Genomic DNA, 25,299 nt, shown 5'->3' with positions numbered 1-25,299 from the left:
GTCCAAATAATTACGAACAGCACTGTATATATACAGTGCCCTCCAAAAGTATGGTAATAGTAGAGTGAAATTTGTTATTTTTACTACACACTTAATGCATTTGATATCAAAAGATGAATATGAGACACAAGTACAGACAAACACCTTTTATTTCATGGTATTCACATGTATATATGTTGCAGAATATATGTTTACAGAAACAGTAGTTTTAATGCCAAATTAAGTTAAGCAAAATCGATAAAGAGTGTCTAGTCTTGGTTTTAGCTTTTGTTTTCATATGTGAAATTGCATTTGAAGTTAGAAGACATACACCATCACGAAGACCAGAGAACTAACAAACTTTATTTTCCAATTAATGGCAATAATCACTTCCACATTAATGATCACTTTCACTTCAGCTTTTCTGATCAGTGAGGCCACTGTATTCTGTGCCATAACTAACCAGCAAATCAGCATGATATGTGACAGCATATGTGATTTATTACTGTTTGTAATTTTCAGATTTGTACAGAAGTGCCTAAGCAAGGAGAGAGTATCCAAATAAACACTCAACCCAAAGACTCCGTTTCAAATGCTCATTGGCTTCTTCCACCAAACTTAAAACTAAATGAATACTCAAATCAGTTATAGTAAATGATGGCTGCAAGGTAAAAATCATAATAATTTTTTTTTTTTCTAGAGGACAACCCTAGGTGCCCTTTAAGTCATTCATATTAATAAGGGCATTAAAGCCAATCCAAGAAAAATTAACTGTGGCCTCTGCTTCCTTGATTAGTTCAGCTGGCAATTGGCACAGAGTGAGTACACTACAGCCCAGCAGTAACCTGAGCCAGAAATACCTTTTTCTTCTTGCTTATAAATCCAGTTTAAAGACTTGATGACAGCTGAATTGCGTTAATTAACTCAGTCCCCGCTGCGCATTCTTTATGAATGGGATTCGACCAATATTGGAAGGCTTTAGGGCTTCTGCTCAGTCTTGGAAAGTATTTCTACAGGGTTTGAAAGTTGCCTGTGTTCTTTGCGTACTTGTAGAACTTCCTATACGACAAGGCTGAGCACATAATATTTCATATATTTCATTTCATGACATTTTTAAAGGCCAAAGGCTTTCTGAAGCTTTCTGGGGGGAAAAGTGTCAAAAATGAGTGTTGAACAAAAACACCTTCATGTACATTCATAAACCTGCTAAGTGAAAGTTGTGCAATGTGTGAACTTTAGGAACAAATGCCATTTATTCTAAAAAGGACTTCACATCTCACAAACATTGAAAGTTGTGTGACTGCATGGAACTGGGTCAATTAATCTAAATTAATTATCTAAAACAGTCAAATTGTTTTATTAGGAATTAAATCAGTGAACTACAGTAATTAAGTCCAGAATTTATTTGATCACTATTTGAAATGAAATTAGAATTTATCGCATGTATCACTGCATACCACTCGTTCAGCAAGTTATACATAGCAAAATGAGCATACTGCCGCAAAACTGTCATTATTGTGAGAGCATAAAAGAATAAATTACTTTTTGTAAACACAATTTTAAAATAAAAACTAAAATCTCATGTCCAATTTACCAAAAAGAAGGTAAATGCTTTACAAATTCTCAAGGACAAAGGAATTGGGTTGAAGTAGCCATTAAAAATATTTTTTAAAGTTCCAAAAAAAAAAGAACCGTTTTATTGCATAAAACAATATTAATAAACTGTAACTTTCAGCCATCCACACACAATTATGTGTTTCATTATGTATGCATGTGTAAAATATTTTGGGTTCCTCCAATTTGATGCTTCTGCTTCAGTGACTTTGATTCAAGATGCAAGAGAGCAGAACACAGTGCCTTTAGGTCACTAAGAAACTCATGCATCCTTTTCTTTGCCATTTAAATCATGAACAGCTGCTCACTCTGAAATAAAATCAAAACTACCAAATACAAAAAAAAAAAAGTCCACTACCGCAGGGCTCAGGAAGTAAAGTGGATGTAACAGAAGTTGACATTCTGGGTCCCTCACTTCCAAGACAGCTCTCTCCGGGGAGTCTCTAAAGTCACCCAGATGCATTATTAACCTCACAGAGTGAAAGAAATGGCCTCTTCAGCTCACTCCCTGACAAAAACTCCAAAAAATGCACCCTATGGAGTCGAGGAGGTAACATCACTGAGGATGTTCTGTTATCTGGCGACAATATAAAACTATGTTGGGGAGTAAACAAGAAGCGGTCACTTACTTTCATACAACTTTGCCACAGGGCAGACAGGATTTTGAAACATGCTGCCCTGAGAATTGCCTGTGGTTGCTCTGAAAAGTTTCCAAACTTTTTTTATTTCCCCATTAGGTGAAAACTGGCACCGTTTGGTTATTTGGGGGTCTTTTTGGCATGTTAAGGTAAGTGCTTATTTAGGGTAACTTTGGAAAAATTTACATCCATATCACAGAGGATGTTATAAGCCAGATGTTAATCAGATATGTCTGTCTTGGAGAGAAGAGGGCCAGCCTATACTTCACAGCATGTCTTCTGATATATGATTAAAAAAAACACCCTCTCTACTGTCCCTAGTGGTACTGTCTGGAATCACTCAGCAGTGCCCTTCTCACTTGTGTCTTGTGCTGGTTAGCTTTTACTGTACTTTGGAGATGGGTTCCCAATTCAGATCAAAAATAACAAGTCACCAAATACACATGTGCTCTTTATAACATTTCCACTCTAATAAAAGTTCTGCCAAAGATAAAAGTTTGAGAGATTATACAGGCACAACTTTCTTGGGAAATTCTTGAATTGTTATGTGAACATAACACAGTTCCCCACATACTGTGGTAAACTTTTACTGGATTGCATATAATTGCTTGTTGGAGCTAACTTTTAGGGGTAAACTGCCACTTGGAAATTTTCAAAGAATGCTTATTATATTTATTTATTTATTTTATTTTTTTGCAAAAACCACCACAAAGCTAGATGCAAAAACATCACAATTACCTTTACTTGATGACAGCCATAGTTTTGGAATCAGCTAACCTGAATCAAAACATGCTTCATCCCTAAGTTTATTCTAAGAGTCGGCATGGAAACAACAGATGAGCTGTCTGAGACTTCCTGACTGAGCCTCGACAGTAAACACAGACGGAAATCCTCCTCCAGAGGACACAACAAACACACATCATACCCAGGCAGACTGACGAGCACAGTGTGTTACATTTCAGATATACAAAATGAAGTAAAGGAGGAACAAAATCTTTACATTTGTCATTGACTTGAAAACAAAGGCAGTTCATTTTGAGTCAATTTTAATGATTGCTGAAATTTCAAATTGTGTTTGTGACCCCCTATTTATGGGCAGGGAGGGAGAATTGAGTTCCAAAACACTGACTGAATGCAGTCTTAAATCCACACTAAAAACAAAGATGAGTGACAGAGATGGTTATTAAAATGCTCAAGGACAGCTGAAGGAAGGTCAGCTTTCTTACAGCACAGAAAGCTTTCAGACAGTCTGCCACTGTGTGTTTCCTGACATCCAAGTGGGAGGGATTGGGGTTGTTGCAGACTTACATCTGTCATGCATTACTCCAAACTGGACCAGAAAGCTTAATCTATCTATAGAGCACTTCCAAGCCTGGACGTTATTGCACCTGCACAGGTACAAATGAGAACTTTGTAGAATGTTTCATAAACATTCCTGAACAAATCAAAACCATTTTCCTTTTTTTTTATTTTTCATTTAAGACATAAAGAGTGGGAAATACTGTCTGCTGCTGGAATCAAACCAAGACACTCTCAAGGTCTGTCAGGGATGTCTTTGAAAAAGAATTCCATGGAGGGGAGGCACAGCAAACATTCATATTCAAGTTCCATTTGTTTTAAAAGACATGCCCTTTGCTGTTATGAAACCCTTCTGTTATAAATTCCAAAAGGTACAGCCTTTATATGTTCGTTAGATATTCTCTTTTCCTCAATTTTTGTGCACCATTTATTTTCCTGCTGCTCTCAGTACAAGATCACAGTGTAAGCATATTGAGTGCAGCATATGTGGGCTGCAGATTAGACCCAATCTGTCAAATGCCTCACAGTAAGACAAACCAAGAGTCTAGCAATGTTTTTTGTTGCTTAATGCAGCAAATAAAATAGCATTATACAACCCAATGATTCAGGCACAATTTGTCAAATAAATAGAAATGCCATTTTTGTCCCAATGCAAACAGTTCTGTCAGATTAATTGTGCCCACTTCTGAACCCACAAACTGTGCAACATTCACATTTCTTTGTGAGTCAGGCCTGGATTCAATACATATTTGTTGTCACTGAAGTGACTTTGACAAATAAATGGAAGTTTATTTTTTATTTTAACCCATTGAATACTCTATGTGTGGTGCAGAAAGAGACAATATTTGGAAAATACCCGCTTTGTAGTATTTACAATTTGGTGTATCACTTCAGGTCTAATTACTACTCAAAATTTCACAGCGCAGATCACGAGTAAGCAAAATGAGTGATTCCATTTTGTTTTGGAAAACTTATTTCACTGAAACAAGACTAGGCAAGCCTAGTTCAGCCAGACCCTTTATACAACCAGGGGGAGAAATCTCTCCCAGAAACTGAATCATATGACTGCATCATATGGTGCTGCACCCTTGTTCTCCTGCAGGTTTTTTTTTTTTAACCAAGTCCGTCACATTTTCAGTCACCAGATAGCTAGGTCTAGTCTTCAAACAGCCTATAATGACATGACTGAAAGAGCGGATCTACTCACGGACCCGAGGGAAAAAAACCAAAATTATTCATATCATGCCACCGAGTTTCCAATTGGAACAGCCAAATGAATGCAATACCAAGACAGCGGAACAACTTGGGAATATATTTATATATACATATATACACACATATATATATATATATATATATACATATATATATATATAAGCACTTGAATCTAATATTTATGATTGTTTTCCACACGATTTCCATGTGATTAATACATATTTTTTAAATATTATTTTTAAAGGAATTGCCTTGGTGAAAACAAACAGTACATAGTCTAGGCTACTATCTTTAGGCTAAATCGGTCTTGCATTAACACATCAGTGTTTATTCTAGGCTAATGAAGATCGAGGCTTATAGTTGTGTGAGTAGTTCACAAAAACATATTTCATATGATATGATCTGTCTGCTATGTTAGTCTATAAATTAACAATAGCCTGTATTTTCCTGCGTACTTTTATTCTCTGTAGCCAAAAACAGGTTGCATATGCAGGTGTTGTTTACAAAACATGATTGCACATAGTGCAGGAGACTCACACATTTTCTCCTGCGAGCATCACACAATTGTCACCCCCTCTCTTTTTTAATTGCTTTGGGTTGGAACCCCTGTCAAGTGTAAAAGATGGTTGACTTCATTTAGCACATTTATTCTCTACAATGCCTCATTGTATTGTTGTCATCCTCTGTCCCCTTCAGTGCAGTGCGCACGAGAGACACACAGCTCTAGGCATAAGGCATAAAGGTTTTGCTATCTTAAGCCATGTCTACAATGTAGCCTAGCTTTGTCTATTTTAATGTCTTTGTTGTCCAGAATGGCTAAACAATAACATCTATAAAGTAATGTCTCTAGCCTATCAGCCTACTAAAGCCTGATAATTATTGGAAAGGAGACAAAAATGGGGGCTTATTCATTTATTTTAGTCCTGGCATTCTGCGAGAAGTAAAGTTCAAGAAAACTTTAGAAAAAAATGCACTGCAATGCCTTTAAGTGGGGCTGCTGGAAAACTGGCATTAGGCACCCAAAAAAGAAAGCACTCGAGCAACTGCAAGGACAAATCAGATTGTCATTGTAAAATAATGTCCCACCACTATGTGTAAATACACATATATGCACACTATAACTCCAGTGAATACACACTTTCTGTCACATTATCAAAATGACTATCATTCCACCTATGCCATGTGCTTTATAAACAACAAAACAGCAATGATGTGTATATAAGTTTTTGCATTACAGAAACTAAATTGCCTTACTTGACCTAAAGAAACTGCAGTAGATGAGTGTTAACACATTAATTCAGAGCATTGATAACTTTCCTGTACTTTTTCCTCCAAAATGAAATGGTTTAGTCAGATTTAAATAGGCTCTTGGGACTGTGCTTCACGCATGACATGTTTTAAATGCATTAGGTATTCAAGTCACAACATCCAACAACTAATGTTCTTTGGCACTACATGTGTTGGCAATCTACAAATGTTGAGTTTTACAAAATATTAATGAGATGGTTCAAATATGTTCCAGTAAAATTCATATCATGAATGGTTGCTCTTTTATTTTGGTGCTGAAATATTGAGTTCCTCTCAATCAAAGCAAGCAGTCTTATAATGTTTATATATGATAATGAGAAAGACATTCCGTTCAGGAAATTTGTAATGCGTAATTTCCAGTGTTTCAGAAAAGGAAAGGTTATCCTGAGAAATCCTTCCACATTATGCTTAGTGTACACATGAAATATGTGTATTTCATAAGCTCTGAATAACTCAAATGAATCGTACAAAAGTCAAATGCTTTTAAATAAAAACTGCGCATGTTTTTCTTCATGTGTGCTTTTGTATTTGTCTATATGTGGGAGAACTGAAGTGAATCGCAGGATTCTCCTTGAACATACCACTCATATCTTCCCACAATGTCCAAAATGTTGTTATGCATTTCATATATCTGGGATAACCTGTGGTGTTTGATAATAAACACTATCTTAGTGCCCAGAACAGTACATGCAAACTAAGAAGTGCATTTATTTTATGTAATGGTAAATGGTAAATGGACTGCATTTATATAGCGCTTTTATCCAAAGCGCTTTACAATTTATGCCTCTCATTCGCCAGAGCAGTTAGGGGTTAGGTGTCTTGCTCAAGGACACTTCGACATGCCCAGGGCGGGGTTTGAACCGGCAACCCTCCGACTGCCAGACAATTGGTCTTACCTCCTGAGCTATGTCGCCCCTGCATGTATGTATGTATGTATTATGTATGTGTTACCTCTAGGTTTATAGGTAGTTAATCTATCTGTAGATAAGTGAATCTTCAGGTACATACACACTAGCAAATAGGTAAAAAGGGTTATGAGAATCTATTGGTGGTCCTGATTTGGATCCTTTTGGTAATGTACCAAATTCAATGACCATAACACTACAGACTGCTTCTGTTGAAAACTAAAGCCATATGTTCAACAATGGCAAAGACAGCCACTTTGAATCAAATTTGAGCTTACATGCATATGTTACTGCATTCAAACTGGCATAAACCTTTTTTCTTTAGTTCACGGGAATTAAAATCCAGCCAACATGTTTCAGTTAAGAATGTTTCATTAATTATATGTGTGCACTAGCACAGCACACAGTGCAGTTTGCTGTGATGAAAGAATACTGTTATTGAAACACACCGAATGTCCTTGTGCAGAAAGAAATGTGAAATCATGACAGTTTCTCACTTGACATTTGATGGTCAGCCTTTTGTCCTTGAAAACTGAAAAAGGTGACAGTTATGATAGTTATTTTCCATCAGTTGTGAAAGGCTCAAGCTGTTTCACTGCCGTAGACAGCCTGTGAAAACAGAAGTCCATCTAACAATAGGAAGTCATTTTTCAATTAACCTCGGATGAAGTTCTCAGCCAGTTAATCTCAATTAACCTAATAATAAATAACTGCAATAGCCTGTGGAAACAAGTAAACAGCCTCTAATTATTCCTTAATTATTCTTCAAATGAGTCAATGAGCTTCTCTCTTTTGGGCGTATCACTATAGGATTATAATTAAATTATGAGGACATACTGCCATAGTTAACATAGATGGCTGAAACATATTACTGTATAATATAACATTTTATGTCTTTATTTAATAGGGACAGATGCAATGATGCAGATACACTGTTTAAAACAATTATCTGAGGCTTTGTAAATAACATTTGTAGCTTATAGTAACTGCTCATTTCCGATGTGTGTCCCAGTAAAATCCAGTTTTACCTATATTGGTTTTTAGTGAACTTTAAACTTCTGCGAATGGCACTAGGTAGTGAATAGCCATAAGTTAAAAAGAATATTTTACTTTACGGCATAGTCACCAAAATTTTGGAGTTCATAAAAAGCCATATTTGGCTAAATAAACAGGTAAATGAATTTTTTCCATTTTCCAACAAGTGAAGTATAATCAAGCTGGTTTGGGACAAATTGGACAGAAAGGTCAAGGAGAAGCAACACACAAGTGCAGCACACCTGTGGGAACGTCTACAGCACTGCTGGTGTGAACTTTCAGAACCATATGACTGCCCCTATAGAAAAAAGCACATGGATATTCTCTGCATTCATTACTTCAGAAGGTGCCTATTTTGATGAATTGAAGATTTATATATATCTTTTTTTAATTATTATTATTGTTTTAAATAAAAGGTTTTTAAAAAAAATGTATTGCTTGAAAATTGTGGATGTACTAAAACTTTTGACCAGTGGTGTATTAGTACTGCAAATAAATAAGATCTGATTGACATGATATAACATTATAACAATTTAATTAAAAAGAAATTACTGCAAATTGAGGATTTGCACATAATTGCATCTCTGATGCAGTCTGTCAAAGAGACGGATTAGCCCACTATAAAATACTTTGGGGGGGGTGGGGGTTGATAGTGCTTCCCTCATTTACCCTTGTTCATTTTAGTGCTGAGGTTTTCTGGATTGATAATCAGTCTATAAATGTGTCTACGGCAAGGGCCTAATTTGTAACAGCCAGGATTTCCCCCATTTAAAATCATAATGTGGTGCAGCAAATAAAAGCTTCTCTCAGAGTCACTATAGACCATAGAACTTTATCCATCAATATTTTTACTACTTGCAGGATTGACATAAGGAAGTCCATTCTGAACTCTGAAAGGAGTTACAGAGGGAAGATGTTTATGGTTTTTTGCACTGCAAACAACCACAGGTAGAACAACATTTCACCACAAGCGAACCAGGATAGATACAACCTATTTACAATCCTGGCTGCGCCAACATAGAATATTCCACAGTCTATTCCAAAGAGGTATAGATAAATGAAAACAAAACTATCTTTGAAAATTGAAGTCCAGCAAGTAGCATGGGGAAGAAAAAAAAAGATTTACAAGTGGTTACCTTTCAGAATACTTCCAGTCATAAAGTATATTTTGGTCTCCAGTTTCCATTCATGCTGTACTTCAATATGGAAAAAAATGGGCCCAAACAATTTTTTTTCTTAATTTCTTACAGGAAATGGTCAGGAGTTGAAGACAGGCTCTCTTTATCAGCAGTGCAGAATGTTGATCCTTGAACATGTGATTGAAGCGAGGAGTGGGACATACCCAGTGGGAGGATATAGAAGGAGGATCTTATGATGTATCTCTAACACTGGCTAGTATTTTAAAATACTAAAAATGTTAATAATAATACTAGTGAAATTAATGTTTCACAATGAATTTTTGTACACTTTGTGCCCGTTGTAGTGGGGTTTGCTGCATCTGTATCTATTCTAGGCAAAACATACCCACACCCAGACACGCAATTCAGTAAACGCTGGGAAAATGCAAACATTAAATACATTAATTGATTCTCTACTCTTAATGTGAGGCTCAAAGAACAAGCTCGATAGCTTATAGAAGTCAGCTGGCAATGTCTGAATATATGCATCTTCAGATGTGTTCTGTGCCCCACAGATGGCTCATGAATTATACATGGGAATTAACAAGAGAAAATTGTTTTCCAGGTGGGTAATAAATAAAAATAATTGCTAGCTTGGAATGATTAGACAGCTACTTAACTTCAAGCCATGGGGCTATCTTTACCAAGCATGCATCAAATTAATGCCAGTACTGCAAAACTCTGCATCCCTGCATGTTTTCAATTTAGCGGGGTATTTACTGGCTATGTAAATGAACGCAACTGTAGCGAGTTGCTGCCGGTATTTAAGATGCATCTTGCGCATGGCAGGAAAACAACACTTGTCCCGCTCCATCTCTGGTGAATTTTTTTGGACAGGTGTCAGGATACATGGATGTAATGGATAGGCACCTTAAAATTCTAAAAGAAGTTCTGTCCTTGAAAAGTTAGTACATTTTTCGACGAGTATTCTATCAGGAATTGGAGGATAGATGACCAAAAATGTTTAAAGACAGTCATCTAAAGAGAAAAGAAGATGGTTGGAAGCCAGGGGGGTCATGGAGAGGGCTACAGATCTGGAGATTAGAAACACTAGATGGTCTATATGTGGTATCTTTTTGGGAAAACTATAAGCATTTTAAATGGTACTTAATTTTTATTAAAGAAATACATTTAATGTTAAATGTCAAATGCATTCAGCTAATTTGCTTGCTGTGTTGACAGCCTCGTCTTTTGGATGCTCCAAGTGGTTAATGGAAAAGAAACAGCTACCGGGTCAGAGAATTTATTGTATGCACACACCAGATTGGTCCATATGGTTGGCTCTTTGCTTTGTAAAAAGCTTACCTGGATGTTAAGAAACAAATTCAGCTTCTCATCAATTTGGAAAATACAGTAACTCACTTCACGTTAAGTTAAGAAGTTGCTTGTGCGTCAATGTTTACATTGTTTTTTTGTTTGTTTTCTTCATAAAAAAGACCATTACTTCATCTGAGGATTTGACAGGTCTCATGTTACTATTGGAAATGCGTCTCCTTGATAACCATTAGTGTGCTGAAAACCTGCGTATGCATGTTATAGGGCATTTAGAGTTACTGTTAGAATTATTCCGCATCACTGAAAAAATCTTGACTGACTGACTAGGTGCCATGAATGTAACATCTCACTGTGTGTACCTTGGTTTTAATTGTATCTGACTCAAATCATTTATGAATGTAACTGAAACAGCTAATGACTACAAATATGTAAAAATCTGTGCTAGTGCTAGGCTAAATAGTTTTTGATCTAAATCTGGAAACCGTCACATTTATTGCGACTCTCCCCTACTCTAACAGGCTGGTGATGTCTCCTCTTAAGAATGGCCATGCTCTGAAAAGAAGATAACACCTGCTTTTAGCAGACATAATTACCTTCACCGCAATGGCCACCAGCCATGATAAATCAGCTGTAGCAAGTCATATGCATACATTTCCATGCTATCCAACCATATTTTTGCAGTCTACCATCAGAACATCCTAAAATACATATACATTAACGCAAACATGCACATTTTAGGGATGCCACATTTCTCTCATTTGACCAGGGCAAACGGAGCAGAAATAAATCAAGAAAAGGCCAATCTGCCAACCAAACAGCTTAAAGGGAAAAGGAATAACCAAAAACCTGTCACCAATCCACCACACTGTGTGCTGCCCAGCTCCCAAAAGCCCTGAAAACACTCCTCCCCTCTAGGCCTGGAAGCTAGTCCTCTTATAGAGCCCATAATTAGGTAATGAGCCACAGCTGATGTAATTGCAATGAATCACAGCTGCGGCCATACCTGTCTGTAGTGCTCCCTGGTGGGCAGCACCCCAACTCCCTTCCTGGCATCACAGCATTTATGTATGTGTGTGTGTGCGTGGGTGAGTGTGTGGGTGTGTATTTTTGTGCACACGCACTGATTCTAGGCATGGGAGGCAAGGGCAATTGTCCACCATTCATCCACGGGGTACCAAACAAAAGGAAAAAGAGAAAATAAAAATCCATGCATTGCGTCCATGATATTTGGCGGCATGAGAAGTCCACATACCCCGGTCGGCAATCCAGCCAAAGGAAGCAGAAAGGCTGTTTCTTGTTTTTAAGTCGCAGTAACGTTTAGTCACTGCTGTCTAAAGCAACTAAGTTCAGGTATCTTCCAGTAAACAGCAAGGAAATTCCATGTGTGCTTTGAAAGATGGCTCTGATAAATGAGATGCTGTGTTATTTCTAACAGTGCTCTACGCATTGTTATACTTACTGTAACCTAAACAAATCTGGGTGACACGATGGACAGCGGTCGCCGTTAAGGAACAGGAAACCACTCCAGTTGATTGGAGCTAGGGATTTTCCAATAAAAGCAGTTCTGTCTGCCTTATTTTCAAATGAAAACCATGTGTCTCTTTCCAAAACAATCCCGTGCAACATAACCTTCACGCCAGTCAGTATGGTCATTTGTTTTCTCCTTTTTTTTTTTTTTTTTTACATTCGCACAGATCCAGTGGGACACCTACTACTTCATTGATCTGAAAACTGTCAAAGATGACACACCAGCATTCATTCTTCCCTCCTTTATAGAAGGACAAGCACAAGAATAATTTACTCATTTCTAGGGAGTAAAACCATAATAACATTTCAGAATGCTTACACTAAAATGTGATTTGGGATTTGGCTTTGAAACCCTCCTTTAGGAATCAATTACCCAACACAACAAACATAATAAAACAGAACAATGGAGAAGAACAGTCAGGAGGCATTTATGCAATCTCTGGCCAGCTGCCAAGTGACATTTGTGAAAAAAACAAGCCTATAGCTCACATGATGCAATCTGCACTGGGTTTAAAGTACGAAAAGCATTTTAAGCAGAACCTTGTGAAGTACAAATGGCTTTTTTCATTTTTCTTTCCCCTCAAACAACATTAAAGATTTGCTTTAAACTGGGAAATCTGGATACACTTTACTCTCTTGGCTCCAAGAAATGTGCGGGGACAGATATGGCACCATGGCATAGCTAATTATTGAACACAATGTCACAATGATACGGTTATCTGTTTGTGTTCATATCATGTGTGTTTTAACCCTCCTGTTCTGTTCATTTTTTAGGTACAGCAAAAATGTTCCCGGGTCAATCCCCATACAGGGGGGGTTTGCAAATACATGAAATGAACCATTTTCATTTAAAATGTTGATTACACTAATTAAGGCCAGTAGAAGAAGTTTCATACTGAAAAAATAATTTTAAGTATTTTTCCTAGATTTTCAAACTTTAAAAAGGGTCAATTTGACCCGCAACATAACAGGAGGGTTAAAATGTGTTATAGAACAAACTCCAACTATGACCTCTCAGATTATACTACAATTGACACTATATGTGCATACAAACAGACATACAGTAAATAATACACATGTATATTTTGGTATGCTCCGGTTCATATTTCTTTTTTTAAACTGTAGCTGTTGTGAGTTGTCTGACAGCCACCCATCGTGTGTAAAGTCTTGATCAGAAAGGTTGGAATGTAAAGTGGGCTGGAAAGCGTGGAGCGTTTACTCTCAAGACCTGCTAATCTGCATGATAAACAGATGTGCACCACCTTTGAGCACTCTGTCGGCAAGGTGTAGTAATAGACAATGAGGATTATAAATGGTATGGTTTTTAAAAATATCTAGGATTCTGTGTTACAAGACAAATATGAGTTACAAGGCACGTTATTTTACATCCCCTTCCCTTCTCATTATCCTCAAGACTACGCTGCTTGCTTATATAATCATCCCTGGGAACTGGGCACCAATGTTAACTGTGCACCAATTAACATGGTTCCCAAACTTAAAATGAAGGAGGCTAAAAACAGCTGTCTTGAACCTGCTTTAGATTATCTCACGGTTAACAGAGATGTCCATTTAAAGAGAGGTCATCCTTTTGCAGGCCATTCTCATTTCCCTTGATGGCAGCTAAAGTGGAATCGTGCTGTATTCGGTAATGATTATCCCATTGCCGCAAAATCCACCATTGGGTCCACAGAGAGAAGATTAGCCACCGGTCACAGCTTTTTCCACTCCAGTTGACCAGCTGGACTGTGCAGTCATCCGGTGCTGGCAGAGAAGCAATACATTTACCAGGGGAGTCACTATTGCACAGTAAGGTGGGAAATACTCTGTCCACTGGGATCCTCCCTCCTTGGTGACGCTACAACCAATGACACACTGCCCCCCGGCGACCCCCAAGCATAATCCACAATCAAGATTCAGTTCCGTATGATGAGCTAGATCACTGCACAGAACCAAGAACCTGTTTAGCTGGATGCACTACTCCAGAAGTTCACCTTGAAAATATCATAAAGAAACCATGCTAGGTCATTACTATGACGCACTGGCAATCTGTGTCTGTGTGCACTTCTGCCCAGTCCTTGCTTGTGTGCCTATATTTGTTATTATTAAAAGTGTTCAGGATGTTTCTAGGTGTGGTCCTTTTTTCTTTGGAGCTGAAAAGCATCTTAAAAGCATGTGGCCAATTGAAGAAAACGAAGAAGAAGAACGCAGACTGCCTACAGTGAGTGATGCATTTTCAGCTGGGTTAATGCTGGAAAGACAGGGTCCCCTTGGTGGCTAGCCTAATGCTAAGTAGCCAGTCAGCCTTCAGGATAGCTGCCTTTATTAGTAAAGTAAATTCAGTTATGTTTGGCAATGTTACCAGGTTAGCCATGATGGCCAGAGAATTTGCTGTGGGTCCAGTATTTCATGTAACAACTCGATTACTGCAGAGCAATATCCTTGGTCAGACGACATTGCATGTTTCAATAAATTCATATCTTAGGTGAAAGTGCAGTAGTGTGCCTTTGTTGCCACAGTGGTTAGCTGGTAGGCCACAGCCTACAGCTCTTCAAGAGTATGTCCCCAAACTGCTGAAGGGAGAAGGCGGCCACCCATCACACCACACAATAGGAGAGGCATACGACTTTGCTGCAATAGATACATGACGGTAGACTATGTGAAGATAAAAATAACGAATTGATGTGTTTGTGCATATGTGAGCTTGCCATGCTTTTCAGGCAGACTGAACCCCACTGGTGCTGTGCTAGCAGTGGCTAGCATAAGTCCCTTCCATCACTAAGTTAAAGTTGCTGCCCTATAACTTTACTGCATGTCAGTGAAGTGGGAGTTTTTGCTTTGGGTTTTCTGGTCGAGCATTTTGGCATACATGTGACTACCTGACGGATATGAATGCAGCCATTGTTGCATTTTTGAAAGAGACACATTTCCAACAGTCTGCAATACAGTGTTATAAAGCTACCGACATAGCTAGCCAGAGCGAAATATCTTTGCTGTTATGTTAGCTTCATCATCCTGGGGGTGTAGGTGGGGTTGAGAACGGAGGGAGGAGGGGAGATTTTTTTTATTGTAAACACAGGAGCAAAGCAAGGAAAGAAATCCTGCAAATTATGAATTTAATGACAAAATAATTAAGAACAACTGAAAGGCATTGAGTAACTTCAAGGTCATTTATGAGGTCAACTACTCTCAAGTTGGTGACAATCACGTACAGCCCCAAATAAAGATTATGAGCTTCAGCAAAAACAGATGTTGTCAAGTTTTTTTGGTTTAGTGTAAAAAATCTGCATGACTAAAATCTGCATTTGATTGCCCTGCCTATATCAACAGTATATCAACAGGAAAGCGTAAAAAGGTATGCACAAGCCATCCATTTACTTATACGCAAGCTTCTGTCTGCAAAGTTTCCAGCACATGTTTCAATACTGGCAGTAAAACACTGCTCTGAAGACTGCTCATTGTTCAAAATCTGGAATAGGACTCAGGAAAATGATAGTGCTTCTTTTCATCTAGACTCGAGGTGTAATTTTGGATTAGGCCTTCCCCAGAGGAGGATCATGGGTAATTAGTCTGTGCCTTACGATTATTTTTGAAAACTATTCCCTCTCCATTGGCTGAACTCCCAGCCACCAAAGTAAACACAACTCTCACAGGGGAAGCATGCACATTCTTATTTACAGAATTTCATTCAAAATACAGTATTCTTTTTGTTGAACTCTCTTGGCTGCAGTCCAAAAAGAAAATTAAAAAAATATACACTGTATAAATATACACTGTTTTTAACCATTCCAGTTTCACCAACACCCCCCCTTTCAAATTGCAACTTAACATTTATTCAAATCCTGTTCCCAGAAACGGATTTGGACTTTAAGGACTGAAACAAAATTGTCTTTTTGAAGGAAATCACTATGCTAATATTGAGATTATTGTGTTTAGGCTTAGGTGAAAGCAATATCCACATTCCAGACTAAAATAGCACATACCTGTGCTAAGTGAAATCATGCAATATTAATTACATGAGCAGCACTTACAATAAATGACAGTTTCCATTACTGACTGAAAGCATAAATCACAGTGCACAAAAGTGTACACTGAACCAGTGGTCATAAGGCCCACTGTTTACTTCCAGTGGGCTCATAGGTTCTCACTGTGACATGCATGGTCACAAATATGCTGTCTTTTATGTAGAAATAATAAGGAAAGCACATTAATTAGTAATCACCGTGCATTTTTGTAAATCCCATCCAATGCCTTAAAAACCTGCAATATACTGTAAAAAAATACTGGCCAGGTCACCCAGCCCAACTTTTATTAACTAATTTTCAAAAAAAAATAAATTGTACAATTTTCAGCTACTTAAATTTGGTCCTTATTTCATTTATTTCCCCTAATATACATAGAAAGTAATATAACACAGGAAACTTTCATTTCAAGTCTGTTGGAAAGAGTCATCTTGACATACAACATTTACACATGCAAAGACACAATGTCCATTGTAATGCTCTGAGTGCAAGTTTTCAGTGTGTTGTCAATCCGAAACCTTGCACCATATATGAATGAAAGGGTAGTGGGTAGTTGCTATTCAGAGAAAACATTCCCTTTATATATATAACAAAGTAGAAATTACAGAAACCTTAAACTACAGACAGGCCCACTGCTTCAATAAGCCTAGGCACTCCACACTAAATAGCTGGCCATGAGAGAAAACAGATTAACGCCATTTGTTCTCATTTAAAGACATAATCACTTGGCGATTTGAAAAAAAAAAGCATCAGAACATTTCCTTACAACTTCATTGAATGGCCTGGGGCAGATATGTTTTTTTTTTTTTTTTTTTTAAACGATTAAAATTATTTTTGGTTAGAAAAGGCTTATCTGACAGAACTGAATTAATTCCTTACTGCATTCCTTAATTAGTAGCATACAGCTCAATGAATCGGTTGTGACATTCTACCAGACACATTAATTGCTAACCACTCATCGCATTCATAAAATCATTCTTTCAATCTAGTGGTGCTACAAAAAAATTAATACATGCATAGGCAGTCATTTTAGGATGGAACAATAGTGACATTAACAGATTCTGACACTTTGTCCTGGATTCAGTCAACATTTGTTCTAAGACTCACAATTAAATTCAAGTGGATTAAATCAATTTTGGCGAGTTGAACTTCCACAGTAAAGCCAATCCAATGTAAAAGAATTAAAATGTCAGCACAGATAATTAATCATTTTAATGAATATGCAAGGCATGGAATTCAATACAATTCACATTAGCAAAAGTATCACCCTCCTATTGTCCCCACAGCTCTACCCTTACCCCACACAGCAAAATGTTCAGTGTACATTTACATTACATTACAGGCATTTGGCAGACGCTCTTATCCAGAGCGACGTACAACAAAGTGTATAAAATCGACTCTGGTTGAGTCACTTTAACTATACTACACTACATATGGTCATTGTTGGGGTGATCATACTCTCTAAGATGCCCTGCGATAGATTGGCGGCCTGTCCAGCTCCCCCGACGACCCTGCCCAGGATAAGCAGGTATAGATAATGGATGGATGGATACACTCTTAGACTGATTTAACTCTTACAATTTTCTGTGCACCCATGGTCACCTCAACTTCATTTAAAGGTTGCTACTAGCAGCTTCTTGTAATGTCGGGTGGATGGGTACATGTGGTTGATTTGGTTGCTTTCTCCATGATATGGTGGAATTAAGGTTACTCTGTCAAGTTCTGATAAGATGCTCTAGTCCACAGCCTCTGTCGTGGTACTCTACTGCATGTTATTTAATTTGAGTTTAAAAAAGAGATTTGGGAGAAAAGTTTTCAGACATCCTCTCAACCAGTTTTCACTGCGGGTATAAATCGGCACTCCCCCAAATCTGTTGTTTCCAGCAATACCGGAAATAATATTTGCACTCAGTAAACATAATTGTTTCATAATTGCTATAATTGTTCAGCAGTGTGACGGTTACTAGCAGTTTTGTAGTTTGTTTTGAGGGCTGCATCATTCTCGTTTTGAACTAATGTATGCTAAATATCCAGCCCAGCTCTCACTAATGAGCTATTTCATTAACACTAGCAGGCAAACTGGTAGTAGCAACTACCACAGTGATGCAATATAGCTTTGAAATGGATTAGCTATAGGTATAGCTTCTTGCCTTCATAGCCACATGGTTGTCCTATACTTACTGTACTTCCTGAATTTAAGTCAAAACTGCATGTTTTGTTCTTCTAATAAATATGTTTTTGCAAAAAGGATCAGTTTATGCGACCAGTTCCCAAAGTGAAATGACCCCTTACAGAAGATTCTGCTTTCACTTGAAGCCATTTGGTAATGCCCATATCAAAACTCTCAAGGGAAAAAAATATACAAGACAATTACAGTAAACCTAGCATACATTTGAACACAACAAAAACATGTTATTGCTACATTATTATACATATACCATCCATCACATACCTGCCGATTCTTTGTATGAAGTTAAATTTTTTTTTGATGTATTCAGTTTGCACCATTCTGTTTTTCCTGGAAAGGGATAGGGAATTACTTAGGTAACATCTGTTTAGGGTGGATAATGGAAAGGATATTCCTTTTAGAGACCGAAGAGAGATCCATCAGTATCATTGCTGGTTGCTCATTTTTGCAGAGCTGGAAGGTCCATATGATAATTGAAACACCAAATGACAAAATTAGATTTTTTCCGATGATTTTAATTACTGATGCTATTTCAGTTCATGGTAAACAGCAATCAAATCAGAGAATAGGGAATATATTTAGCCTGAGACCACTTTGCGACAATGCTTGAATCTAGTTTGAATGACATTGTCCTGATAAGGCTCTACTGAATTCGATAGTCGGGCCAAATTTGCCAGGGTTTGTTTATTTGTGTGTTTGTGTAACTTCCTCTTTGAAATACTTAATCTTGAACTGCCACACACAAATAAATAGCTGCATTGCCAACAGCACAAATGTAAACCATGGAGAGTTTAGAATGTCTTAACTGCATATTTAGCACAGCATTAATTACTGGGAGCCATTAATACACCACTGGGACTTTTTTTTCTTCTAATTTTTAATAGCGGCCGTTTAGAATGAGGTTGCTTGTACTCAGCTTATCTGGTTGTTTTTTTTAACTTAAATACTCCCAAGTAATGCAGCATAATAGCCCATGATACAGTAACACACAAGCTAATCTAAATGCCCCCATTCTAAAAAGGCTGTCGCCTGAATCAAAAATAGCCCGACAGTCTGTGAAAAGTAGAAATCAAAATCAAAATATCAGAAGTATATTACAGTATATATATATATATATATATATACAGCATGGTCTTGAAAACGCTTGCCTATTTAAAATAAATAAATAAATGTTGTCCAAACTAACACATTCATTGGAGTTACAGGATTAATCTCTTTTACTTTTCCAGGTGTATCCTGTCTTAACACAGCCTGGTCCCTGTCAGGCACCCTGAAAATCATTTCACGAGTCAGATTCTTTCCTCTCCACCCAGCTCATGTGACTGTTCAGTGCCATAGCAGCCTGCTACTGTTTTTATCTCATCTCTCAGAAGGCACACATTGCACGCATCAAAGCTGAGCATCTCACGAGACACACTACACATCTGACTTGCTTCAGTGTCAAATTAACAGTTTATTACTTAATAATCCCAGTTAGTGCTTGATGATGTAAGTTTTGAAGACCCAGACACAGATGAGATGTTTCTAAAAGGCCAGGCAGGGTGGGAACACCGAGGGCTGAGCTATCTCTTTGAGGTGCCTTCAGGACCTTGGACAGTGCCAGCCTCACCTATAGTTTTGCACAGCTGGGGCTGATTAGAAATGAGGCCAGGTATTTCTTGGTGCCTTCACTAGGTGAGTTATAAAGACAAATGGGTGGACCGTGGCTATTTTATCCCAGAGCAAGGTTCTGAAGCTATATTGTTTTGGTTATTATTAAGCCATATAACTGGATCACATGTCCAATATAACCCAAAAGAGCATGTTCCATTATTTTTGTTTCATTGACTGTGTTTATATCATGCACCTAGCCATAGGGCTTTCTTTGCATGATGACTGCATATTTTGGTTAAATATAAACTCTTGTTACTTCTATAACTTCTACATTTGTTATGATAACAAAGACTAACAGACATAGCATGCACACCATTACCAGACTGGTTTACTATTTATCTCTGCCAATTATTTCACATAACAATGAGGATTCACTATAGAGACGCACATAAGGTAAGCCAGCAGTGAAGCACTACTTATTTAAGATTTGTGAGTCTTTACTCACTGCACACAAGCACAATATTGTTCTAACTGAAGTTTATTGATATGTGAAGCCGAACTGCCCTTCAAAAAGAGCCAATTTATACCTTAGCAACACAAAAAGGGTTTTTTTCCCTTACATTCTCATGTAAGTAAATACTGCAAATTTTGAGCTGTAAACAGATTATGGATTAATAGAGATGGCTGCAGCTTAAACCGTTAATAACAGAATGGAACAAATCCTCGATCAGACAATAAACGCACTTTCTGAACATTTTCTATGAGTGCAAGCATAGCTGTTGTTGGAAAAATGTGATGCAGACAGCTATGACATGGAATACGTAAGGCAACATCCCAGACGAGGCAGTCAGCTATAGGGAAATAATGACCGAAGATGGCAAATCAAAAACTGACCTAGTGTTAGCGACGTTACAGTACAGGAGTGAGGCTGAATCAGACGCTGGGGAGGAAATGAATGTTGATGACACTGACAGTGTCAGAGAGTGACAGTGAGCCAGAAATACAGAGGCAGAACAACAAAAAAGAGTTGTCCCAACTTCATCATACAGGCCTTGTGTGCTAAAGTACAGTGTTTAGATAATAGCTCCTAGTACATCAGAAATTAATTTGAGTGTTTCAGCTCGTAGCTCTTTAATGGCAAGCAGCTCAACATGGCTTTAACTATCAGTAACGTCATTTTCTAGTTCAGTCAGTTTTGTTATCGCCTGGTGCCACAGAGTAGTTATTGACCAGCTGATGCAACTCTGCTTGATGTACCAATTTACACTCTCAGCAATCTTCTCTTTGTGTCAAACCTCAATCATAATTTGATGAGTGTAGCATGGAAATAGCTAAGCTTTTAAATTTCAGAAAGTTACAAGTTTAACATTAATATTTGCATGGTTATAGACACCCCACATCATTCTCTTAGAAAGGAACCATAAATACTCTGTGTTCATGTATGCATGCTACAACTAAAACTTTACCTGATTAAGGAACAGATGTTTCAAAACTGTTTTTTTTTTTTTTTTTTTTAAATAAATATTTGTTGGATTGACAAAAATGCCAACAATTGAAGTTCTTGTCTGCCAGTCTCCCCTTGTGCGCATTCTGAATTTTCATTTAATATAATCATCAAAGTATATCATTCAAATAATAAATAATGCCAGACACAAATATTCTTAAGCCCAGCTAATAAAAGAGGGCTACATGTTTGCTTCACAGCCAGGACAGTCCAAGAAACATACAGAAGGATCCCCACCTTCAAAGGAACTAACCTGAAATAAGGAGAGCTGGAGCAGTCAAAGCTCAAAAACAACACCTTTAACTGATGGTGAATGACATTTCAGCATCTGAGACATCTCCCATATTCCTGTGATGTAATCCAGGTAAGGATCCTTCTGTATGTATCATATGCATATCATATCATATAGTGTTTTCTGAAATAATTTCAAGAGGTGCAAATGTCACATGATAAATTTAATGTAATGAATGTTATGTATCTCCTCTGTCATTCACAAATCACATAATCACAACACCATTTTTGGTGATACTTTCACATTTGTAGATAATAGCACAAGGCAGTGAAACAAATAAAGCCTAAACTGGCCAACATATTTACAGTGCTTCCAGCCAATATTAAACTTCAGGGGTATCAACATAAGGCCCTACATCATTTAGCAGTTTTGATTTGATTTGCTCCAGCTGCACTGCGATTTGTATCCCCAGGACTATTTCAGTGGTTAGGTCTCTGATGGAATAACCACAAAATGTGTGACATTCTGCAACAGGTCCCACTTCATCACACCTGTGATGGGCAACATTCAGATAAAATATGCATTGCTAATTGTAAAGCATCAGCATTTTCCAAAGTCAAGTACATGTTTGTTTGTACTTTTCGGTCAACTGCCTCTGCATCATGGTAACATTTCCTTCCTTGTTGATGGCCTATTTTCAAACTGTGATCCCAGGCTTTTTCTCTTTTTTACTAAAAGAGAGGGAATTTTGAAAATTATAGCTCTGCAGAGTCTTGTTTTTAATGGCTCTTCCACAATCTGGAAAAAAACATGAATATGTTACTTTTGACATATCGTGCCATATAAATACTTGCAGATGACTGAGTTTTTTGGATATTAAAAACTCTGTGAGTCAGTGGCGTTCTTCTTCAACTGTGCAATTTGCATTTGATGACAAAAACCACAAGCCACAAGAGGAGTTGTCCTTTGGAAATGCCTGCAAACCACATTCTGACTGAAGGCAGCATTCAATTCTTAAATATAGCCTCTCTTGGCCAGATCTGCCTGAAGAACAACATTTTCATTTTAAATGGAAATTTTGTGTGGTACCCATGCACACCATTAAGCCAAAAGTGACAATGTTTGCCTTTTTTTGACATCACTTGAAATTTCTGTATTTTTAATGCAGCATTTAGTTATTTTTTCACTGCCTGTATACTAGCCAACAGACAACAATGTAATATAACACCTGATGGACTCCACACATTTCTTAATATCCAAATGGACATTGCTCAGATGTAAATTAATCAGAGAAAAATACAGGTTTCAGCTCAGCTTAAGGTTGTAAATCCGTGCTTTTGCAAGATGTCTATACTATACTGTATAATGTGTTATATACGATGGGTGATGTCTTTGAATATTTCATATGATTATATAGAGTAAGGATTTAAAATATATTTTAAAATTATTTTCCATAAAGCTTTCTATTTTTAGAAATATAAGATCAAGAAAAGTTTTGAATATTTTTACTATGAGTTAATGCATCATCCAACAATCTAGAAAATCTGTAATATATACTTTAATTCAAGTATTGGGACAGTAACACATTTTTGGCTTTTTCCCTACCATTTGAAATGAAGCAATGGATATAAGGTTAAAGAGCCAACTGTCAGTCTAATTTGAGAGTACAGCCCTATTTGGTGACCTGTGTAGGAATTGTAGCCCTTTGTTATACAGAGTTCCCCCTCCACATATTTATTGTTTCTTTTACAGTGCATAAGTGGCCATATTCTCTGCAGTGCTTCGTCTGTGTTTATCTGTTTATCTGGTGAGAATGTGTATGATTTTAATATACCGCTGCTGGGTTTGCACCAGATGTAAACCTTTGCATTCTGAGTCAATATTTTGTCTCATCTCACCACAAAACCTGACTTTAATGTTTTCTTGGAAACTCCATGGCATTTTAAATGGGATTTTTCCAGTGGAAGCTTCCTCTTGTCACTCACATACAGGCTAATTTAGTGGAGTGATCACAATAGTGTTGGCTATTGGACATTTATTCCTTACCCAATGAACACTGTTGCTCTTTCAAAGCCACCAGTGGCCTCACAGTGGTTTCCTTAGCCTGTTGTGTCTACTAAGCTCACTTATGCATTTGCATTCATATTAACCCATTTAGGAGACACTCTAGTGTGAATTTCAGAACAGGGCACACAACTTCAAAAGTAGACCAAATGCCTGAGTTCAATCAACACCTGTCCACATGCTTGAATCAAAACTTGAGTGTTATTTTTAAAAAGATGTATCAGCAATCAAAATCAATAAATAAATAAAAAATATGTGTTTCGAATAGAAAAAAAAATAAAGAAACAGATATTGGTCTTGTCCAGTCCTAATTCAAATCAAAATGATTTTTCCTCATTGTAATGCATATTCATTCCAGCCCTCTGAAAGGATCTGACTGGCAGTTGAGAGTGTATTTTTTAGTTTATATTCCTGAAGATTAATAATTAACGCATCACCTTGAAAATGAAGGGGACAATTTGATGCAACAAATTGGATGGGCCTGTCATGAAAGAGAAGGCAGGTGTCCCAAATTACATCCTAAACTACAGTTCAGCCTAATCTCAGAGTAGCTGACCGATTAATGGACAAAATAAAATTCCATCTGTATTAGTAATATCCACACTTTAATTGCAGTAATTTAATAATTATTTGGAACTAAATAAGTGACTGAACAGCACTTTCCCTTGAATTAAAGTTTTTTTTTTTTTTTTGAAAACATTGACAAAACAGCAGATATTGGGTTGGCAGGTATGCTATTCCAAGTTATGGCTTGGCGGGGCATGCCCCATACCTATACAGCACTGAGAGGTTGACACTTTTCTGACAATCAACTGAATTTTCAGATATCTAGAAAAATCCCTTCTGCACTGAACAACAATTCAGCTGTTTCAGACCTGTAAAGTGTATTCTACAGATTTTTTATTTATTTATTTTTTTAATTGTAACATTCACAGTGACTTTTATTACCTCGTTTGATTTTCTGCATTTCAGGCATGTGACATAATCATTTGTGAAAGTTAAAAATTCAAAAGATTTAAAGCTTTTTGTTTTGTTGCTGTATTTGAGTCTCTGCATTTGCATTAGTCATATGAGAGAGAAAATTGCTGAGCCAGTAAGTTGCAGCATTCTACCAATAGACCATGCATTTTTTTTTTGTCTCTACACCTTTAAAAGTCTTTGATGACTGTGCTTAAAAGCAACCGTCCACGTGGTTTTATAACTTAATAACTCCAATGGTGTCCTGCGTGTAGGACAAATCACAGTGGCATATAAATATAAATCCAGCAGAATATAAACTTCCATCCTCAGGGCACTGCCTTCATCAGTGATTTTTTTCATTATGTCCTGAATTAAATCAATCTTTGTCTTAAACATTGACTATCATATAAATGCTTTTTGTCAGGGCAAACGGAACATTTTGTTTAACTCACCAAACTGAATTTGTGAAGAAAGCATAAAGATAAAATTGAATTTGCAAGTCCAAATTAAGGTTACATTTTGATTGAATCCAGGGCAGTAACTAAATCAACATTTCAAAGATTGAAAGATTTCAATTAAATGAAATTCCTCATTTTAAAAGTCATGAGTAATAGGATATACATTTTCTCATATACCGTAAACCTAACTTATTATACGACTGCATCAATGTCAGGATACCCTCAATAGGTACATGTTTTTTTTTGTTTTTTTTTGTTTTTTCCCCCACAAACTATTGACACTCTCCCTTCAATCTTGGAAGAGTCAT

The 25,299-nt window shown here is 37.2% G+C and overlaps 1 protein-coding gene across 2 annotated transcripts in view; it reads right to left on the bottom strand.

Moving 5' to 3' along the window:
- pth1r (parathyroid hormone 1 receptor) overlaps positions 1–25,299 on the bottom strand; it is a 103,480-nt gene that overhangs the window by 51,581 nt on the left and 26,600 nt on the right. The gene's annotated exons all lie outside the window — the stretch shown is intronic.

This window comes from Anguilla rostrata, chromosome 8, assembly GCF_018555375.3.
Source record: "Anguilla rostrata isolate EN2019 chromosome 8, ASM1855537v3, whole genome shotgun sequence".
Lineage (NCBI taxonomy): Eukaryota > Metazoa > Chordata > Actinopteri > Anguilliformes > Anguillidae > Anguilla > Anguilla rostrata.
The sequence above is the reverse complement of the archived record's forward strand: the minus strand, read 5'-3'. Positions and strand labels throughout refer to the sequence as shown.